This window comes from Podarcis pityusensis (genome assembly GCF_964106645.2).
Source record: "Podarcis pityusensis genome assembly, chromosome: 2".
In the NCBI taxonomy this organism is placed as follows: domain Eukaryota; kingdom Metazoa; phylum Chordata; class Lepidosauria; order Squamata; family Lacertidae; genus Podarcis; species Podarcis pityusensis.
In genome coordinates, this window is record NC_138029.1 from 80994946 (window position 1) to 81015919 (window position 20974).

The 20974-nt window shown below is 40.2% G+C and overlaps 1 long non-coding RNA gene across 1 annotated transcript; it reads left to right on the forward strand.

Moving 5' to 3' along the window:
- The first annotated feature begins 1872 nt into the window (after positions 1 to 1872).
- On the forward strand, positions 1873 to 3879 carry LOC308472204. Its single transcript, XR_013983347.1, has 3 exons — positions 1873 to 1991; positions 2931 to 3011; positions 3230 to 3879. It is a non-coding gene; the product is annotated as an uncharacterized lncRNA (long non-coding RNA).
- Positions 3880 to 20974: the final 17095 nt, after the last annotated feature.

Consider the following 20974-nt stretch of genomic DNA (forward strand, 5'->3'; position numbering starts at 1 on the left):
TGGATAGGAAGTGAGTTGCTCCACTCCAATTATTTTTGGTTGCCCTTTTCTGAACTTTTCCCAGCTCTACCATATCCTTCTTGAGATGAGGAACCAGAACTGCACACAGTATTCCAAGCACCATAGATAAGAGAATTAGATACTGGGAATTATATTTACCACCCCTTTCCTAATGATCCCTAATGATCTTATTTGCTTGAATGCGCAGCTCTAAGATGTGTGTCACATTTTGGTCTGATGGACATAGGAACAAGTTGTGAAACTTATCACATGCCCCTAAATCAACAAGTGCCTAAATTTGAGACCCCCTCTGAGAGTGAAGCTCTGACCCTGACCCCCTCCTCTGACCCTGAAAGCATGTGTGTGGTGGGGGGGGGGAGGAATTGCTGCAGAACTTGTCCCCCATCACATCCTCTGCCTACCATTTTGTGTAACATCCTTTCCCCCTAATAAGGCCAAATATCAGGGGGATGTTTTTCAGTCAAAAAATGGTGCATGTGGAAAGAGTAAATTCCTCAGTGGCACAGTCCTGGTCCAGACTGGGCCCTCCTTCAGCTGCTGTTTGCCAATGTTTAAAGAGATGAGAGATCTAGGCATTGAGTTGGGTCCTCAAATGCTCTTCCCCAAGGGAAGGAGGCACAGAATGAAGTAGCATCTGTGTGTGTTTCATGCTGGTTTTGACAAAAAGGTTTGTGGTTGTCAAAAATAAACCATGGGTTTCATCTTGAATGGCAAACCTCATGACATTCTATCACACTTTTACCACAACTGGTGTACCAGCTGAAAATGTCTTGTGTGCCTTTGAAGCCAGTTAACATACAGAAACCTTTAGATAATATCCTCCCTAGCTTATTTTGCATTTGTAGATTCCCCGTTTTAATACCACATTTGCAAACCCCTTTATTACACAAACGAGACCACGCTCACCATGGTTTCACCATGGTCTGTCACAACCTATTTTCATAACACAACCCATTTTATTGTATGCTGAGCAGTGAGAGTCCAAGCCACAAGTGGGACTCATTCAGCTTCAAGGTTTCTCCTCCTCCTCCCTCCTGAAACTTTAGCCCTAAAAAAATATATATGAAGAAATATAGACTTGTCAAAATTAATAATTAACATCACATTTATTTTCCCCATGCATACACAGTCTCTTTTATTCACCTACACACTGTGTTGAAACAAAGTTATTTGTATAACAGCCAAGTGGGTATGGTTTTTAACCTTTTCTTGTGGCAAAAGTGCAACTGGGAGGTTGGGTCAGCTGTTCTGGGCTGCCCTCCTCTGCTTCCTGTGTGCCTTTATATACAAAAAAGTTACCTGATATTTGTTTAAGTTGCGATTTCAGATGAAGGCAGAGGCTGACCCTCTTTCTGCCTGGATGTCTGATTTTGAAATGTTTTAGTATGGAGCAGGAAAAATTGCTACTGATCTTTCAGACTGAATGTTTCATGAACATCAAATCTTTTATTTTGTGTTTCTTACTTCCCTAAATGCTAGGAAGTTCCAGGACAGCCCCTTTTTCTTCTAGGAAAGAATACTAGACTGATGATGGGTTTGTGGTGGGAACAGGTGGTGGTAGCAATCAGTGAGAGGGATGTTTTAGTGATGGAGTTTCTGCTGTGGAATTTTCTCCTCAGGAAAAGTTGCCTGATACTATCATTACTGTGCTTTAAGAACCAGGAAAAGTCTGCTGTGTTCACTCATGCTAAGGCTGAGCTGAAATGCACCCACCAATTTCGTTTTCCCATTCACAGATGGTGAAAATGGTTAACAATTTGGGGGGTGGGGTGGAGATGAAATTTGACCAGATCTATTGACAGCAGCAATTCTCTCATGGCGGCTACACCCTCCCCCCGACCACTGCCTCACATAACAGTTCTGAAGGAACTTCTAGACAAAAACAAAATGGCTGGCGGCCACTGAGAGGAGCTGCATAATTGCTGGCAGGAAGATGGCTGCAATGGCAAAACAAGAAGTGGCGGGAAAAGGTGAGTTGGAGGCAGCATTTTTTAGATACCTACCCTCCCCAAGCCTGACCCCAGCATTTGATAAATACTTTAAATATAAGACGATGTGAATGCTACTGCAATTGTTTGATGTTTTTAGGCAGCTGCTTTTATATATATTTATTTTTGTGTTGTCTTAATTTTTGTAAGCTGCTTGAGTGTTATTTTAAGTGGAAAGTGAGGTATAAATAAGTAAGTCAGAAAATAGTAAACTCACACAGAATGCCATTTCGTCAAATTTAATTCTGCATGTGGGGAGTTATTAGCGGGTCACAGGACCGGATTTAGGTTTGATGAGGCCCTAAACTACTGAAGGTAATGGGGCCCTTTATATGTCCAGCTGTCCTTTGTCAGCAGCAAATTGTCGCTGTTATTTTTGTTTGTTGAATATATACTATATGGTAATTTATGGACCTAATAGTTATCTAAAGCATTTGCACAAAACAAATAGGAGCCTACACAGCACAAAACACTGTTGCTGTATGTAGGTTTTATTTTTTTATCTTATATTTTGGAAATGTACATCCAGTTTCTTTTCCTTTAAATGTTTTGGGGGCCCCAAGAGAGTGGGGCCCTAAACTATAGTTTGTTTAGCTTATATGTAAATCCAGCACTGGTGGGTCATGTCACTATTATCCTAACAAAGAGCAGTAGTGGGGAGAAGGGGCTATCCAAGGAATGAATAGAACCAAATAGTATTTTCTGTGAGCTACTCATATTGATTTGAGGGCGGGATCCTTCGAAAACTTACCAAAATAAAAAAGGAGACCCAATAAGCACTGCAAATACTGGGTATAAGCATGGTAAGCTAGACCTGATAAACCAAGACCACTTGTACCAGCAACATAGTTCATGAGAAGTAAATGGATGGATGAACACACAATCAGAATCACAAAGGTATCATATACCCTCTTCATCCAGTTCTAGAGTTCAACTTCCTATCTGGAGTATGAAAGAACTTGACCCTGTGGAAAAAGCAAGAATAGGCCTCTGCAAGAGTTTGTAAGTATGCCACTGCAGGCGTCAAATAAAAATTTGTTCTCCCAGGTGGTGAGCAACATTACACACTGAATTTTGGTCACACAATTTAAAGGGAAACATGTGGTTTCAGCATTTTGCTGAAGAAGCATCCATTGAAACATTTATGCATACGAGCCTTGTTCTTCCAGGGCCTGAATGAAAACATATTAATTCAAATAAATCTCTTTCATCCATTTCAGACGATGGGTTGGCACTTATAAGTAACCGTTATTTGCTGAAGAATGATTTGCTTTTTGAAATGATACAAATCACAACCATCTTTCCACAGTTTCTCCATACTCCAATTTAAAGAATGTTTCATGGAGCTATTAAAACATCAAGATGATCACTATTTATGGAAACAAATCTTTCCTTTAAATATCATTTCTGACATGCTTGATAAATAAATATCCCTCCAGCTACAGAAATGGTTCAGTGGCAATACAAATGTCTATATGTCAGTGGAAATGAGTTGCATTTTATTTCAAGGAGTCCAAAGGAAATCTGTTTTGCTGCATTTTAGTAGTATTTGTAAATATGGCAATCATTTTCATTTATGAGCTGACTTTGATTGGGAATGGAATTCAACCTACTCCCCACTATGTGTAATGCACAGTGATTAGAATGAACTAACTCAGATTAACTAATTCCCTGGATTAATTATAAATGTATGAATTACACCTGCAAGTAGTTCTTATAATTTCTAGGTGAACAGCATGTGAACTAAACTCCTTTTGTGGTGGAACTTGATTTTTAAAAATTCCATTCCATTTTAATTTAACAATTTACATATATACAAAGAAGTTTAATTGAACTTAACTCTGTGTTTGATTGTGGCCACTGCATTTACCATTTTTACCTATCTGAAAATTGATGCTGCTGTTTAAGCTTAAAGATCATACTTGTTGTGAAAAATAAATAAAGCTATTGTTCGCATTACAGTGTATGTTTTGTTTTGATGTCTTCTTTCTTCTTAAATATATTTTATACTTCAGCAGAGCTGATTGTAAAATTCTGAAAGCTGAAAAAAAACATGCTGAGGACCAGGTGAATGAATTGTGAATTGAATTGTAATGCACTTGAATAGGAACTAATTCCTTTCTGGAACAGGTGAACTAGAATGGGAAACAATTCCTTTTTGGTGTGGGTGAACTGAAACTGGAGTTTTTTTTAGAACTGAATTTTCCAAGTACTGGTAATGCAGTCATACAGATAGTGAGCCTATAGGAGGAACATATGGTACAGCAAGTGGTCAAGGAACTCAGTCAGTTGACCTCCAGAAAATATGGTTAAGTGTTGAATATGGTCAAGGACAAAGCAGAACAATAAATATAAATATATAAGATATAAAAAGGGTCAAATCCTGTTGTAAAAACTGTATTTGGTCAGGGAGAGGTTCCAGTTAAGGCTGGTAGCTTTAGGTCTCATCAGCCTAGCAAGAAGATGCCAATCCTGTAAGTGTCCCATTCAGAAGTGCCAACTTCTCAAGATGATTGAGAGGGCCTGATGTGACGTCCTGATGTTGCAAATGCAATGTCACAAGGAGCTGGGGGCAAAGCCAAATGCCCTCTGAACATTGAGAGGGCATACCTCCCTCAAAAAAAGCACTGGGAGGATGGGACAAAGTGCCATAGCCCCCAGGATCCTGCACCTATGGTCCCATTCTGAAGCAAAATACTATGCAGCTGCATAAGGAGGCGAGTCTTGTAAGCATGGAGATCTCTGGGGTAAAATTCACTATATAATATTTCTACCTTTCCCTATAAACTATTAAATAAATGAACCTGGAAAGCAGAGTTATTAATTGGTGTTTAGATTGCATGAGTGGTGGGAAGAAATAAGCCGCACATAATCCCCAAAGTGTTTTTCTTATGAAGACTCTTGCTGGAATCCCGAGGTTTAGATTTCATTTTTTTAAAAAACCAACTACACCTTATAAACGTGGAGAATATTTAAGAAAACATGGAAGAAAAAGACAGGAGCCACTTACTTGAGAAGCCCAGCACCAGAAAAATAGAGATGCCAGAGTAGGTAATACTGTTGAACAGTCAAGAAGGGTGAAGCCATCAATTTCCAGTGGTACTATGGTGGGACAGAGGATCACATAAATTTCTGAATGGTGCAGCAATACTTTTTGAAGAACTGGCCCTTGTCAAGGTTCTTCTCTGTGCGCCATATTGGCTATGCTTCAGGTTGGACTTCCAAACCCTTCAGTCTGGGAGAAGTAAGTGGGGTCCCAGGGACTAGTTGCTCTGTTTAACTTCATCATCCAGAGAGAAACTGAAGAAGAACCCCTCCATTTTTAGTTTTTCACATGCAGGGCTGGCCCAATACATTTTAGCACCTGAGGTGAACCACAAAATGGTGCCCTGCCTCTACCAGGGAAGAGGGGAGCGAAGATCTGCATCAGGAGCAAGGCAGGAGGGACTAAAGATCAATATCAAATAGGAGACCAGCAATGCCCCCTATTCACTGAGAGGGTGCTGGTAAGGCAGCTAGTATAGTGGGGGGCTGAGGAAGTGGAAGATCCAGCCTCCAAGGGGTGCACGGCAGCTGCATTCCTTGGAGGTTGGATCTGCTTCCCCTGTAGATCCTGCCACCTGAGGCAGTCACCTCACTTTGCCTCATGAGTGGGCAGGTCCTGCTCACACTACCATCAGGAAACCCAGGAAACCCAGGAAACTAACCGTGTTAGTTACTGTATGATCATCTGCTGTCCACACAGAAACTCACCACCAGCTGAGTGAATGGTAGAACAAAACACTATTTTTGATGAGGTCTGGGAGCCCTGCAGAGAGTAGTAATAACTTATTCCAGTCAGACCACACCTCTCCTGGGTCACAGCTGTTTCCCTTAAAGGGGTCGTGTATATTTTATTATCTCCACCAGTAAGCATTAAATGAAAATATCCCTGGAAGTTTCCAGTGGAGAGGCAGGTACCAGGCTAATTTATTGCTTCTTCTGTGTGATATAGTCATTCCACTCTTTGGGTTTGAATTTTCTTCCATACCTTAAGTGGGTGTCGCTCATACTTGGTAGTGGCTATGGAGAGTCAGGTGGTGACCATTCTCCTGCCTGTGGCTCTTCTGTCAGTGTGGTGTAGTGGTTAGAGTATTAAACTAGGACCTAGGAGACCCACTTGGCCATAAAGCTCACCCGGTGACCTTGGGCCAGTCACTGCCTCTCAGTCTAACTTACCTCAGGGGGCTGTTGTGGGGATTAAATGTGGAGGCAGAGAACCATTTACATCACCAGGAGCTCCTTGGAAGTGTGGGATATAAATGCAATGAATAAATAAAACCTCTCCATGGCCATTGGATGGCTGCTGGTTATGGTTTCATTTCTCTCAGCTGTTCCCTTTGTCTCATCTGCTGTTTCAGCTGCAGGAGTGAGTTTAGGAATAAGTCTTAAGGGCCAGTGAATTCAACTTAGTGACTTTCCACTTTCTAGCTGTACTCTATATGACCTGGGGCATCCTAGCAGGTTTTCAGAGCAGCTCTGCGTTCAGAGTAACCCACAAGGGTGCTGCGTTTCTCAAACCCATTAACCAAATGATTTTAAAACCTGTTCTTCTGTTGCTCAAACTCAGGCATTTTCTTTAGAAGGTTGACATTTTTCATTTCAAATGCAATCCAGACTGTTGAATTGAAAGCAAAATTGCAGCAAAGCACACGGAGAGCTGCGAATATGTAAACCTCATGCAAAGTGTAAAACCAAGTGAGTGAAACTATTTTTCTTCCTCATTCATTGGTGCCACTATTTCAACTTTGTGTGAATAAAACTGGTGTTTAGCTTGGCTCTGGCAAAGTGAAATGAAATAAGCTGGCCTACCAAACAATCCCAGCTTTGTATGCACAGTAATGATTAGACTTTGTGGAAACGAGGAGAAATATGGCACTTACTCAAGGTTCTCGGGGCAATTGGAAATTAGGATGCACTGGAAAGAGAATGTTGTTCTCTAGCCGGAGCAATTAACAATTGTGGTAATAAAACATCTTGAAGTATCCCATAAGAGCCAAATTAAGTACTAATTTGCAATAGGTAGGAAAAATATTTTTTTTCTAGTTTAGGACTTTGCAATTTGTGTGCAAAATACTTGACATGGAAGAATATAGCCAAGATAACAGAATGCTCCTTGCTAAGGGCAATTGTTTTCTGTTGGATTTCTGGAAGCATTTCTCCTTACAGAACCGCTACATGGATTTGCCATTTACAGTCATCTGACATCCTGATCTTGTGGAAATGTAGAATATAGAAATACTACACTAGAAGGAGGAATGGCCAAGAAGGGTCTCTGCTTCACTGCTTTTCATAGTTATGAAGAAGGAGTTTTACCAGCCATACATGTCCCTAGTATTGTCTTCTACATCTTTATTTAAGGTTCAGCAGCATACTCTCTTTTACATACTGTGCATGAAATATCTTATGCTTATGAAATATATTTACACTGGTACCTCGGGATGCGAACGGGATCCGTTCCGGAGCCCCGTTCGCATCCTGAAACAAACATAACCCGTGTCCGCACATCTGCGTGTGCACGGGGCATGTTTCGGCGCTTCTGCGCATGTGTGTGACATCATTTTGACGGCCTGCACATGTGCACATGGCGAAACCCGGAAGTAACGCACTCTGTTACTTCCAGGTCGCCGTGGAGCGCAACCCGAATTTGCCTAACCCAAAGTGTATTCATCCAGAGGTATGACTGTATTTTGAACAGGAATGGTGAACCTATGGTCATCTGGTTGTTGGTAAGCTCTAACTTCAATCATTCATGGCCAATGGTTATACTGGTTGGGGATGGTGGGAGTTGGAGCCCAGTAATAACTGGAGTGCCACAGATTTCCCATCACTAATTTGGAGCATCTCTGTCCTTCCTTTCTATTTCTATCTTACAAGAAACTCTCTGCTCTCAAGATTAATATCACATAATAATGTAAGAATTAGGGTTGTAAGAATTTGACCAAGCCAAATTATGCCTATTTGCAGGGACTCGAGCAGAAATGTTTGTGGGATATATAAGTTAAATTCTTCAGGGGAACAAACTCTTATCGGGCAGTATGTCTGATTTTAATAATTATTTTAGATGTGTAATGAATTTTATTCTGTTTTTATTCTGCTTTATGTATTTTATCTTTTGTAATGGCTTCAGCTTGACAAACCAAACAAACAAATAATAATTAAAAAAGTAATTCTTTATTTGTAATACTGAAAGGAGTCTGTAGGGAAGGAGTCAGTCTATCAGATATTTGGGGCTGCTTTGAAATGGCATAAATGCTACTGTTCTCTTTCCGGATATCAATATTCTCTTTTAGGGAACCATACAGCTTGGTCATATAATATACGTGTTTATTTGTAACCCACTCTTGATCAGAACTGCAGCTTCCATTTGATTTCCAAAAGTATTTTAATGTCTGTAAGCTTCCTATTTTAAAAAAGACAATGAGTAAATGCTCTTTTGATATATCGCTGTGAACTCAGTAAGCAAAAGCTAGCATTGCCAAGAGGAGGTAATTTATGGGGGAAAGGCCCAAACCACACACCAAAACTTCCAGATCCAAGGACTTGAGAACGTAAGGGTTTGAAATCAGAAACCAAACTGTCCCAGACTGCTTTGATTTAGCTTTTGTGTGGAGTTTGTTTGTAGTTCAAATCTTCCAGCCAAACCAAGATCAGGGTTTGGGGTTTACAGTCTAGTCCTGACATCTTTCGATGCATCTCAGAATGTGTCTCTAGCCAAAGTATTGTGAACAAGAACTGGTTCATTGTAAAGCAATCTCTAGCCCTTCTTGGACCTGGCACCACATCCTTGTTTTTACATAAACATACTGGCACTTTTTGAGCCAATTACTGTCCCTCATCCTCAGGTCCTACACCATGGGTCGGCAAGCTAAGGTCCATGGGCTGGATCAGGCCCAATTGCCTTCTGGATCTGGCCCATGGATGGTCCGGGAATCACCGCGTGGATCACCAGCGTGTGCGTTCTTTCCCTCTCCCTCTCTCTCCCTCACACGGCACCGCCTCCTCCTCCTCCTCCCTCCCTCCCTCCTCCTGGCTTCTCCCCGCCCTGCCTAGAGGAGGAAGGGGGCTGGGCTTTGTTGGTGCTAGCAGCAGCAGCGTTTGAGCAGCCGCCATTTAAAGCAGCCCCTCTCTGGAGCCCTTTCGTGCACCGCTCATCGTCCTGCCGCCAGCCCCTGCTGCTCGCAAGACACTGGTTTGCAGCCACTGGGGCTCGTGGTGCTCTTGCACCCCCCCCAAATATAGTCCGGCCCCCTGCTGAAAATGTTTGCTGACCCCTGTCCTACACTGTAAAAATAGGACCACCCAGTGGTGACCCAGTAGACTTGATGGGGATGCTAGATGTAGAAAGAGACCACCTGCTTGACCTGGGCCACCTTTGGTGGACCAAAGCTATTGTGAGAACAGCAACTGTCTGGGAAAATGAAAGACTGGATTTGAAGAGCCAGAAGAATCTGAGATAATTGTTTCTTTTTTAAAGAACATATTCTTTATTAAAGATTTATTGGTTTACAAAAGTATGTGCAATGTCTCTTTTTTCAAGTTACATTTTCTACAGATCAGTTTCATGTGTTGAGACATTAGTGTTACATTAGGAAGAAAGGGGGAAAGAGGTGGAGGGGGGCATGGTGAGTGGGGCTAGGGTCGGGTGGTGATGTTTCTATTTTACTTAGTGTATGTGTGGGGTTTTGTGTCAGCGTCGCTTGTGCGGGTTCTCTTTACTATTCGCTTGTGTTGCTTTGGTGGTGAGAGAGGTTGCGGTTGGCCTAGGGTGTGGTTGTTTGTTTGTGATTGGCTGTGGTGAATTTTGTTTTCATGTGTGAGTCGGGTAGGTGGGTGTTTTTGTATCAGGTTAGCCATATTGATTCGGATGCTGTTGGTGGATTCTTGTCATCTTGTTGGGCTGTGTATGTGATAAAGGGGAGCCATACCAGGGTGAAGGCATCATCTTCTATTTGTCCCCGTGTCAGTTTCAGTTTATTGATTAGTTTTCCTAATAAGGCTGTTTCCCATACAATTTGATACCAATGGCCCATGCTTACTCCTGACAGGTCTCTCTAGTGTCTGGTTATGATATTTCTGGCTGCTGAGAGTAGGTGGGTTATGAGCTCTTTATGATGTGAGTGGGCATTATTATCTTGGAAGATGTTTAGTAGGGTCAGTTCTGGGGTGACGTCTAATACTTGCTTAGTTATTTTGTATATTTCTTGTATGATTGTTGTCCAGAATAGTTGGATAGTTGGATTTTGGAGCATTCAGAGATAATTGTTTCTATCCACTTAGCTTCAGTTAGGCTCTTCTATGACTAGAACTACCAAAAGGTTGCATGAAGCAAGCTATCAGTGCATATACAACCGAGAGTGTATTTGGCAACCATGAGAGAGAAGCCATCTTCCCCCTCGACTGCCTCCTTTACAGATGAATGCTTTACATCTAATGTAACCAAACTAGAAGAGGCTTTCCCATCTCTGAAACATTCAGTGTTATGCTCTTACAGAAAATTTGTTTATTGGACAGTAACTATTTTTCATCAATGGTATTTCTTGATAGATATGTAGACTATAGGAAAAGTCTAACATTTTTGGATCAGTTCCAGAGCAATCTAGTACCATTTGGCAAGCGTGGCATGGACCTTGTTCATGTGCAAGCTTGTTTCTTGTTTATGATTGTAGGCAGAGGTAGAAGACACTTTATAGCGTCATATGATCCGATATCTGAAACAGTCTTGAGAAGTATCCAGAAATATAATGAATACATACTCTTTATTCATATGTTGTAGAAAGTGAAAAGGAATATTTATTTTTCATTACTCTTCCTGGAAGAGAGAAAACTTGGCAGTTTTGTAACATTTCAACTCACATTCTACTTTAAACCCAGAATTCAAAATACAAAAATTATACTCAGCATATCTCATATAGAATCCAGTGGCATGTGTTGAGAGTAAAAAAGTCTCAATTTTACAAATTCTGAGGTTATTGTTCCTTGCTGATGTGGAGAAATGGGACTTGTGGCCTGTACAAGAACCAGAAATATCTTTTTCAAAAATGTTATTGTGAAATAAAGGGATTTACAGAATGTTTTAGTACACGTCTTTACTTGGGTCAGTTACTTGAATTAGCCATTGAATGTTATGAAATTGTGAACGCCAATCTTCAGAGATAACAATCTTATTATTATAGTAATATATGTTAATTTATTATGAGATGAAAGAGATCTGAACTTCTGTTTTCTTCAAGAAATATTCAGTGTTGTCTGCCTAAGCTCACCTCAGTCTATGATTTCACCCCTATAGCATGTTAGGATAATTGTAGAGGTTAGGATAACTGATTTTGGTTGCAAGAAAGCAAACAGGAATACGTAGAATCATAGAATTGTGGAGTTGGAAGGGACACCAAGGGTCATCTAATCCAACCCCCTGCAATGTAGGAATCTTAGCTAAAGTATCCAAGGCAGATGGCCTTCCAGCTTCTGCTTAAAAACCTCCTATGAAGGAGAATCCACCACCTCCCGAGGGAGTCTGTTCCACTGTTGAACAGCTCTTGCTGTCAGAAAGTTCTTCCTGGTGTTTAGTTGGAATTCTGATGTTTAGATCAGACCCAAGCGGTCAGGAGGTTTAAGAGTATTTAAACTCTTTAGTAGCACTGCATTGGCTGTCTCATATTACATGACATTTCAAACCTGGAGGATTATAGGTTGTTTGCATGCTTACAAGGGATCTAGTTAGAAATATGTCTCATTAAAAGCAAGTCCCATTGAGTTCAACTGAGCTGGCTTGCATTTACCTTCTTTGGCTAGCATCCCTGGTACAAGCACACATAGCAGGGAGAAAATGGTCGCTTCCAGGCAACTTCTTTATTGAATTTTCACCCTGATTTGCAGGGATGTCAGATGGCAGCAGCTATTTATTGAACATTCATTCTGATTTGTGTGTGGTGAGGTTGTATGATCTTGTTTCAAGCAATTCTTAACCCACACATTTCTGTGCATTTCCTCATCACTTTGCATATTGCAAAAAGTCCAGTTTGGGAGGTGGGAGGGGGTTTGTTGTGCAAGAGTGACAAAACACATTTAATTGTGCAGCTTGAATTTTCCAGAATGTGACTGAATTCTACCTCAGAATAGCAACAGCCTGGAAGTGCTCTATGGCTGATCCTTGGCCTCCTGGCTTAAGCCCTGCAGTAACACATACCACCTCTCCAGCAGCAGTTTTATTCTATAATAGTACCTTAATCATGAAAATACACACTAAATGGTTCTCTCTCTAAGTGTCATGTATAGCAGATCTTTTTTTTTGCCACCTAAAATATACAATTGCTAAGGAAAACTGAAGAGGAAATGTTTTGTTATTATATTATATTATACTACACACACACACACACACACACATTGTTGAATGGCCTCCAAAATCAATACTGTATGTTGAAAAGCCTGATGTTTTCCCAAGGATGTTTGTAGAATAAAAATATAGCTTAACTTCCCCCACCCCGCTCTCTCAAATAATTTGCCTTTTCAATGATACCAAATTTGAAGCTCCTCTCTCTCATATTCTATTTCCCCTTTTATGCAGGAAATGCCTTAAGGAATCAAACTTTTTGTTAGCTCCCTTAACCTGTATAAAATGATTGTGCTCAGAGGATGTGAACTTTACGTTTAAACTACAACTGCCTAACGAGCAAATAATTTGCATCAGTCACAGGATCTCTGTTGCTTGTTCCTGTGCCAAAAAGCCACGGTGATGAGATGAAGGAATTCTGTTGGTCTCTGTTACTATGAACAATATTTCCCCTGGCAATAAGGGCTACAGTGTGCATTGGATGTTGGGACACTGCATAGCTGTGGTTGCTTGATGTCACTGGAAAAGGGAGTGCAACATAATTATTTTTCATAATAAGCATCCACTCTGTAAAGTTGCAAATTGCTCCAAGTTAAATACAGTCAGGTTCTCTTAAGTCTGCCATACCTTGATCTATTGAGACATTATTTCTCCTGTATTCAAAAGTATGTTAAAACTGTAATTGTTTTTTAATGTATGACTAGCCCTGAGGTTGTACAAGCCCATTAATATGTCAGTGATATTATTGGGCATATTCCCAGAGGGTGCTGAGCAACTGGGATCCTAGTTAAAGTCTAGCATAACACATGACTTAGGATCAAGTTTGTTGACTTTAGATTAAGGCTGTTAACCAATGGAAATTTGTTTAGTTGGCTAATAATCTGCTTTACAACTGATGATTTGATAATTTGTTAAATAAGTTTGCATAGTACTGAAACTCTGAGAAAGGTTCCTTTTTGAGATACTAAAGGGGAATAGAAATGTAGGTTAAAAGAAACAACAAACAAACCAGAAGCTGTGACTGACCAAGAAAAGGTAAGGTTTAATATTGTCCTTTTCATCCTTATTTGACAATAATTTCTACTGAATTAGTAGCTTACTCTCATGTAAATGCAATTAGCATTATGGAAAACATCATCACTTATGAAGAAGTAATTCTGTTAAAACCAGGACAAGTATAAGTGGTCAGTGAATGAGCCCAATTTAAAGTTTCCTGCCAATCCTATTTGATTGGAACAAATCTATTCAGCAGAGTGAGATGGCAGAATGGAAGGTGTTATTTCAGATGGCAGGTGGGAAATATTGTTACAGTCTTTAGTGTGATCAGTGAAACATTTCAGAGGTGCAACACTTACTGTGATGAAAGATGTCGCTGGGGAATTACTGATCTTTTGTAATATTTGTGGGATAATCAACATGCTTAAGTCTTATCAATGCATGTAGGGGCTAATACCATAGAGTAACCTGTCCTGCCAGTCTTAGCTCACCTTGGGAGGGACTAGGTAATCAAGCCTTTGTTCTTCTTTCAGCCAGCTGGAGAGTTCAATGTGTGAGAAGGTCTACATGGCTTTTATTGGATACTATACGCGGGTGGCGCTGTGGGTTAAACCACAGAGCCTAGGACTTGCCGATCAGAAGGTCGGCGGTTCGAATCCCCACGACGGGGTGAGCTCCCGTTGCCTGGTCCTTGCTCCTGCCAGCCTAGCAGTTCAAAAGCACGTCAAAGTGCAAGTAGATAAATAGGTATCGCTCTGGTGGGAAGGTAAATGGCGTTTCCGTGCGCTGCTCTGGTTCGCCAGAAGTGGCTTAGTGATGCTGGCCACATGACCCAGAAGCTGTACGCTGGCTTCCTCGGCCAATAAAGCGAGATGAGTGTGCAACCCCAGAGTCGGTCACGACTGAACCTAATGGTCAGGGGTCCCTTTACCTTATACCAATAATTTAAATGATTTGTTCCTATACCAATAATTTAGGAACCACTTTGTAACTAAGCCAAGTTTTACTGTCTGTGCAGCCTTTGCTGCATGGGAAAGCACATGGATCTGACCTTTTGAGAGTTCCTAAGTAAACCATTTTTAACTCATCAAATGTGTGAAGAGGAAGCTTTGGAACTCACTTTAAAGGGCACATATTTTAATGGTCTAACAGCCTAAATTTCCATGTTTTACTTTACTGCATGTTTTGTGATTTTTATACTGGTACTTCCTCAAAACTTGGATCTTGGTATCCAGGAATTCTATTTTATACCTATTTTTCTCCTGCACTAACAACATTTGAGTTTATTTACAGATATGCAGGTTGAGCATAGCTAGAGATGCAGCTTAAAGTATTTATGTTTTAAATACTTCAACAATCATCCTGAATCACTGTCCTGCATCAGTGAGGGAAGCACCCCCTAGTGCTTGTTGCTTATAGAATTCCCTCCCCCAAACTCACCTGATGTTCTTTCTGCATTTCTTTCAGTGTTTCTTTTTCTTTGCCTCAGCCTGTAGTTTTTATTCTTCCTTTTCACTCAGGCACTCAGATTACACCAACATGATGAGAATATCCCAGAGTAGGATCACCTAAATATATTTGGATATTAATACTCCTCTATCCAGTTCAAGAATCTGGCCTGGTATTGCCTGATACACCAATACACATTGATTTATAGAAATAAGATAGGAGACCTATAAATATATTTCTTCTTATTGCTTCACCATGTAAATGTTTGCATCAGGTAGAAAACTTGCAGAACCTTTCTCTGCTCTGCTAGATTTCTTCTGGTAGAGAGCTTTTTACATCTAGGGAAACATTGAAAAATGGTATTCCCACCTAATTCTGTATTGGTACTTTTTACTCCATTATATTAAGATGTCAATGCCTCACCCCCGCAAATTTCCATGGGACTTACTTTCTACATATGCTTTGGATTGGGGATGTAAGCTATATAGCAGCTGTCAAGGAACCATTTGTTGTGAATTCTACAGATAGCTATATAATCAGTGCCATAACCCATCACATACTTAGAGACGCTTAAACTATTGATTTCAATGGGTTTAGGTGTGTTTAATTCTATCATGGATTCTATCATTCATATGTATTTTTTAATTCGAATTATTGTATGCCTCACCTTTCCTCCAAGAAGATCTAAGGAACATATACTGGGCTGTATTTAGGTAAAAAAACTGCACAAGCGAAAAAACTTTGGCTTGTGCAGTGGCACTTTCCACCCTCTCCTCCCCCCATATGTGCCCCACGTCATCCCCAAAACTTGCCCCCCAGAAGAAAAGGAGCAATTCAACATACCACTGAGGAGACCACCCTGTCATTGCAGTCATTTCTGCTTGCCTGATGAGATGATCTCCCCTCTCCTCCTTCTGTCCATTGATTTGGACGTTCTTCAAGCCAATTTGGGGGTGAGCATGGGAGTACAGTGGGAGGATGGGGGGGAGAACCCACCGCAGCAGTGGACGGTGTCCTTGCACAGCGTTCTGCTAGGAGGACCACTGAGTTGAAAATGGCACAGATATATGGCACTCTTGAGGAAGGAGATGGGGGAAAGCCCTCTTGCACAAGTAGAAGTCATTTGTTTGTGCAAAGTGTTACATGGTACTACATTGAACATAACTCATGGTTTGCCCCCAGCCACTCTTTATCTTTCAAAACTCTGTGAGGTAGTTCTAGTAAGAGATAGTGTTTGGTCCAGGGGACACCCAGGGAGCTTCATGACTAAGTGATGATTTGAACCTGGCTCTCCCTGGGTCCTAGTCCAACACTCTTCTAACCACTCTGCCACACTGGCTATGTAGGTTTAAATTTAATAGTGTTCCCCTAAATACAGTCTTTAAGCAGGCGGTGGAATAAACACGAAACCAAATAGCAAACCCAACCTCTGATGCAACTTATATACCAGAGTGAAAATTGTTATGTGTGATGAAGTAGTCATTTCCTTTACATTTGATTATAACATGTATCGTCTGTGCGGCCGGCACAATACTTGTGGTGCTTTTAACTGCTTTCTTCCTTTAAAGTGGGCTGCATTTCATAAGTGATGTGATATCTGGTTGAAATTTTGCAAACATACCCAGCTTTTGAAATAAATAAATAAAAAGCTTTTGGCTTTTCAGTACAGTTGGCTTACAATGTAGGGAATCGTCATTAAACTAAATTGTTATTTTTGAAGACAAGCCTAACCACATCTATTTCAAGGGCTCTGTATGGTGCCCTCTTGGATGGGAGAAAACACAGGCTAGGCAAGAGGAGCTAGATAGAATGAAAAAATCCAGACAAGCCCATGCCTTTGAATTCGGTCCATACTTTGAACTTGATCCTGATCCCGATTTTTTTTTCTTTAAATGCACAGGGATTCAGTTTAATGAAATATGAATCACCTATTGTAATCCATGATGCACATGTAGTAGAGAAAGGGTTCCTGCTGTTATTTTACTGGCCTCATTCCTGTGTTTCAATGGCAGCCTGAGAACATAAATTTAGCAGGTGAAATGTTTTCCTGGCATGGAGATAAATGGATGGTAAACTTCTATGTGTTGGCCCAGCGTTCAAGGCGCAGGAGCGAAGCCAGCTGAAAAAAGAAGTGGCAACCCTTGGAGGCAATTTTGTTGTATTTTTAGTTGTAAAGAAGTATATGATTCACTTTGATAGAAATATTTCTAGGGCATCTTGCAAATAAAATTACAAAATAAAATTCATGAAAAAACCACAACAAAACCAGGACACAGCATATAAAGGCATGCAATGAATTAAGAATGAAAACGTCTGGGATAATAAAAGGGGATTTATCTGGTATCAAATACACACACACACACACACACCTCAGAGTTGGGGTCATAGCTACTTTTCTGGGGGGGAAAGGGGGCTTTCCCCCCATTACTATTCACCTTTCCTCAGGTGGCAGGGCCACCTGGAAGAGGTCTCCTAAGATTGTAGTATACAGGTAGATTTCTTCAGGTGTACAGGCCCAAAGCCATTTGGAGCTTAAAAGGCACCTATTATATATAACATGTCTGTTCCCATTGTGTCACCCTCTACTATGACCAAGAAACAGAACCTACAGATGAAAGAGACAGGCTTCAGTCTCATTCTTACTTTGTTCATCAAAAAAGATGGTAGCGATGCAAAACCTTTCACATAGTTTTAAAATGTTCTGAATGCCTTATAAATATATACCAGAGCCATATATGCATGTCCTACTGGATTCTAATCTAGTGAGAGTCCCTCCATTGACTGGAGTAAAAACTGAATCATGCCTTATGATGCAAAGCAGCTAAAATAAATGCATTTCTGAACCCCCTATCATTTAGCAAGCCAAAATGTATCATAATCTCTTCTGCCCACAGAAGATTCCTCCAAAATTTCATTCTGTTTGAATCATATTCTGGAAAACTGCGGTTGGCCTTAGTGTCTGACATGAGAAACATCCTCCTCCTCTTCTTCATTCTTTTTAACAAATGGAAGAAAAAATATGGCCTGTGATTCCATAGAAAAACATTAAAAGTGGGTAAAATGGCTGTGACCAGATATACCCAGAGGCTGAACTTAGATTACAATATTTATTGCAAATATATTAGCAGAAAACCAGTGAATGCATTTCAGTTTAATGAAAAATATTAGCATAAATTAATCTTGAGAAAGGGGAAATATGCAAGGTACAAAATAACTGATTATGTGGAAAAATTAACTAGCATATAAAATTTAACTCTAGAAGAAAATATTGAGGCATTAAATACAATTATTACAAGCAAAACTTATGGCATATGAAGTTAGCAATTATTTCTACTTCAATTTGCCTCCCAGAACTTCCACCAGCCCAAACTAATTAAAGGCTTTGCTACATTACAATTACATAGCAGCTTATCCTAAATATTAAGAAAAGAGAAAAATATATAGCTACCTATCCAAAGAGAAATTCAAAGTTACAGGGGTTTCTGGGCTCATGTGAAAGCTGAGAGGTGAATTTAGGATCCAAAGATTAGGATCCTGAAGAATCCAGAGGAAAATGGAAAAGTAAACAAATAAAATGAAATCCTGATGCTGAATAGGTAAAGATACAAAACAAATTATATATATATATATATATATATATATATATATACACACACTGCAAAAGCTCAGGTTGTTGAAAATTGTTCATGAGCTAAAGTTGCAGCCCCAAAGGAGTAGTTCAGAGAAAAATGGCCACAAACTACTTCAAACGTGAATAGGCACAAGGCAAAAAGACTTGTCTAAAAGTTACCCCAGAACAGGCAAACATCTGTTTAGCAAACTGGGAGGCAAGCAAGAAAATAAAATTTAAAAATCAAGCACAGAAAAAGTGGTCTTCACAAAGCACAGACTTTTTTTGAATCCTTTCACTTCTCCACATTTTCCTGCCCTCTAATTCGCTTTTCCCCCTCTCTCACTAAAATTCATTTATGGATTTGTAAATGACAAGACAGGGGACAGAGACCTGCCTAAATGGGTGGGATAGCTCACTTGGGAGAGCTTGAGACTTAATCTCAGGGTCCCCACATTGGACAAATGATTCCTGCAGGACATTGGACTAGATGATCTTCATGGTCCCTTCCAACTTTGATTCTGAGACATAACTTCTCTGGTATGTCACTAGAGTCTCATAAAACCTGAAAGAAACTTCAGCAGACAAAACACATATTGTGTCTGATTTATCCCTAGTCGGCAGGGTTTTTTTCTTTCTTTCTGCAGAAATGTAACAACGGTAGTTTGAACGATGCTCAGTTCAATCACTGTAAAATTGACACGGCAGCAGTGTGGGATCATCTTCCGAACACAGCTCCATCTCTGGGCGCTCCAAGCCCAAGGACTACTTTCAAAGCAAATTGCAATCATGAGGAAGAGTCACTCCAATGGAATCTGCAGTTTGTAGATTTCCATCTGAGATGCAATTTAATCATTAGGGAAAGTTTCTGCAAAGCCAGCCCAGCATGCCTTCCTAGAAGGAAGTTGACCCCAATTTTGTAAGCGGGTGTTTATGAAGTCAAAGGTGCTCTCTTAAATAGACTCAAAAGCCGGCCCGGCAGCAGAATGCCCAATCTGGCACACACAGGAGAAATTATCCACGATTAAAGAGTTTCTGATTAATATGGCTTATGTGCCAAAACTGCACATGCGGCGTATGATCTCAATTAGACTGAAACCTTATTCTTCAAGGCTGAGCTCCAGATCCATTCTGTAATTTCTCCTTTGTTTAGCTTGGACATTTTTTGACAGGGTTTTTTCCCCCTTCCTTTTTTTAAGTAGATAAAAAACAACAACCCTCGTTATAAATTATACCTCTATGTAAATGTCTTTCTTATGGTGCCTTTACTATTTTAATCTTTTATCCCTGAAGGTTGTGTGAAGTAAGGGGGCTGTTGTGCATTCATCTAAAAAACAACTGCCATTTAGTTTTGCTAATGGAGCTTTAACAGTTTTCAGGAAAGAATGAGTCCCCGTGTGCAAGTTTTCAGTAAGGGGGGAAAAAGAGAGAAAAAGGTAACTGTTGCCAAAGAAAACTGCTTGGAGGTGGAAAGGAATAAGTATATAATCACACCACTGTCATTACCTCTGATATTAAGAAAGTAGGAAATGTCAAAGGCCTGTAATAAAAATAAGTCCAGATTTAATGAGTCCGCTGGAGAGGAATTATCAACATTAATCATTTAGGCTAGTGTATTAAGACAGTTGGCAACAACAGAATAACCTTTTCCATCCTGTGTTTATGTACAGCAGTTGCTCTGGGCTTCTTTTGAAGACCTTTTCTCTTACCATGAATCCTAGAATAACCACCTCTTCTGAAAAAGTACCGTCACATTGTGAGCACTTTTGCAAGCTGACATGCAAAATTCACACTCCCTTTTAGCCCTGTATACAGTATCTTGCGCTGAACAAAATCAGAATCATGCTCTTTGTGATTATCAAATGTCATGCCGCCCGGGCACAGGAACTCTGAGGCTGCAATCCAATACACAGAAGTGCAAGCCCTGTTGGAGTCGGCATTATTTACTACCGAGCAGATATAGATAGGACTGCGCTGGAAATAATAATTTTACATTGTTTGAAATTTTAGACTCTGGCATCTATGTTTCTGCTGAAAACTCAATTAATTAAGACACCCTTCCTTCCTATATAAAAGTGTTGCTTGCTATTTGCTATTCAGGCTCCAAAATTCTTTCTAGATTTGTTGCTAAGGCTTCAGAGAGCTCCGGACAATGAAAAGTGAACTCTGAATATACAGAGATCCAGCAGAGGGAGCTAAAAAGTTAACTTGCTGGCAGGCAAATTAAAGTAAGGGGTTTTTCTAGATGCATTAATTAATTAATTAATTAATTAAGGGGTGTGGCTACAAATGAAAGGTGGATTCTTAGCAGCCTTTAATTTGTGGATCAGAGGCAGGGAACTTACTGTTTAAAACTGACTTAACTAGAACTTATTTACTCTCAAGTAAATATGCATATAATCCCAACCCAAGCATCTGATTGGATTAACATTGTTCTATTTACATACATTTCACTATATATTGAAGGTATACACCCACCCACACCCACACGCTTTGTTATATTATTTAAACAAGTTTTTCTTCATAATAAAAACATTACGA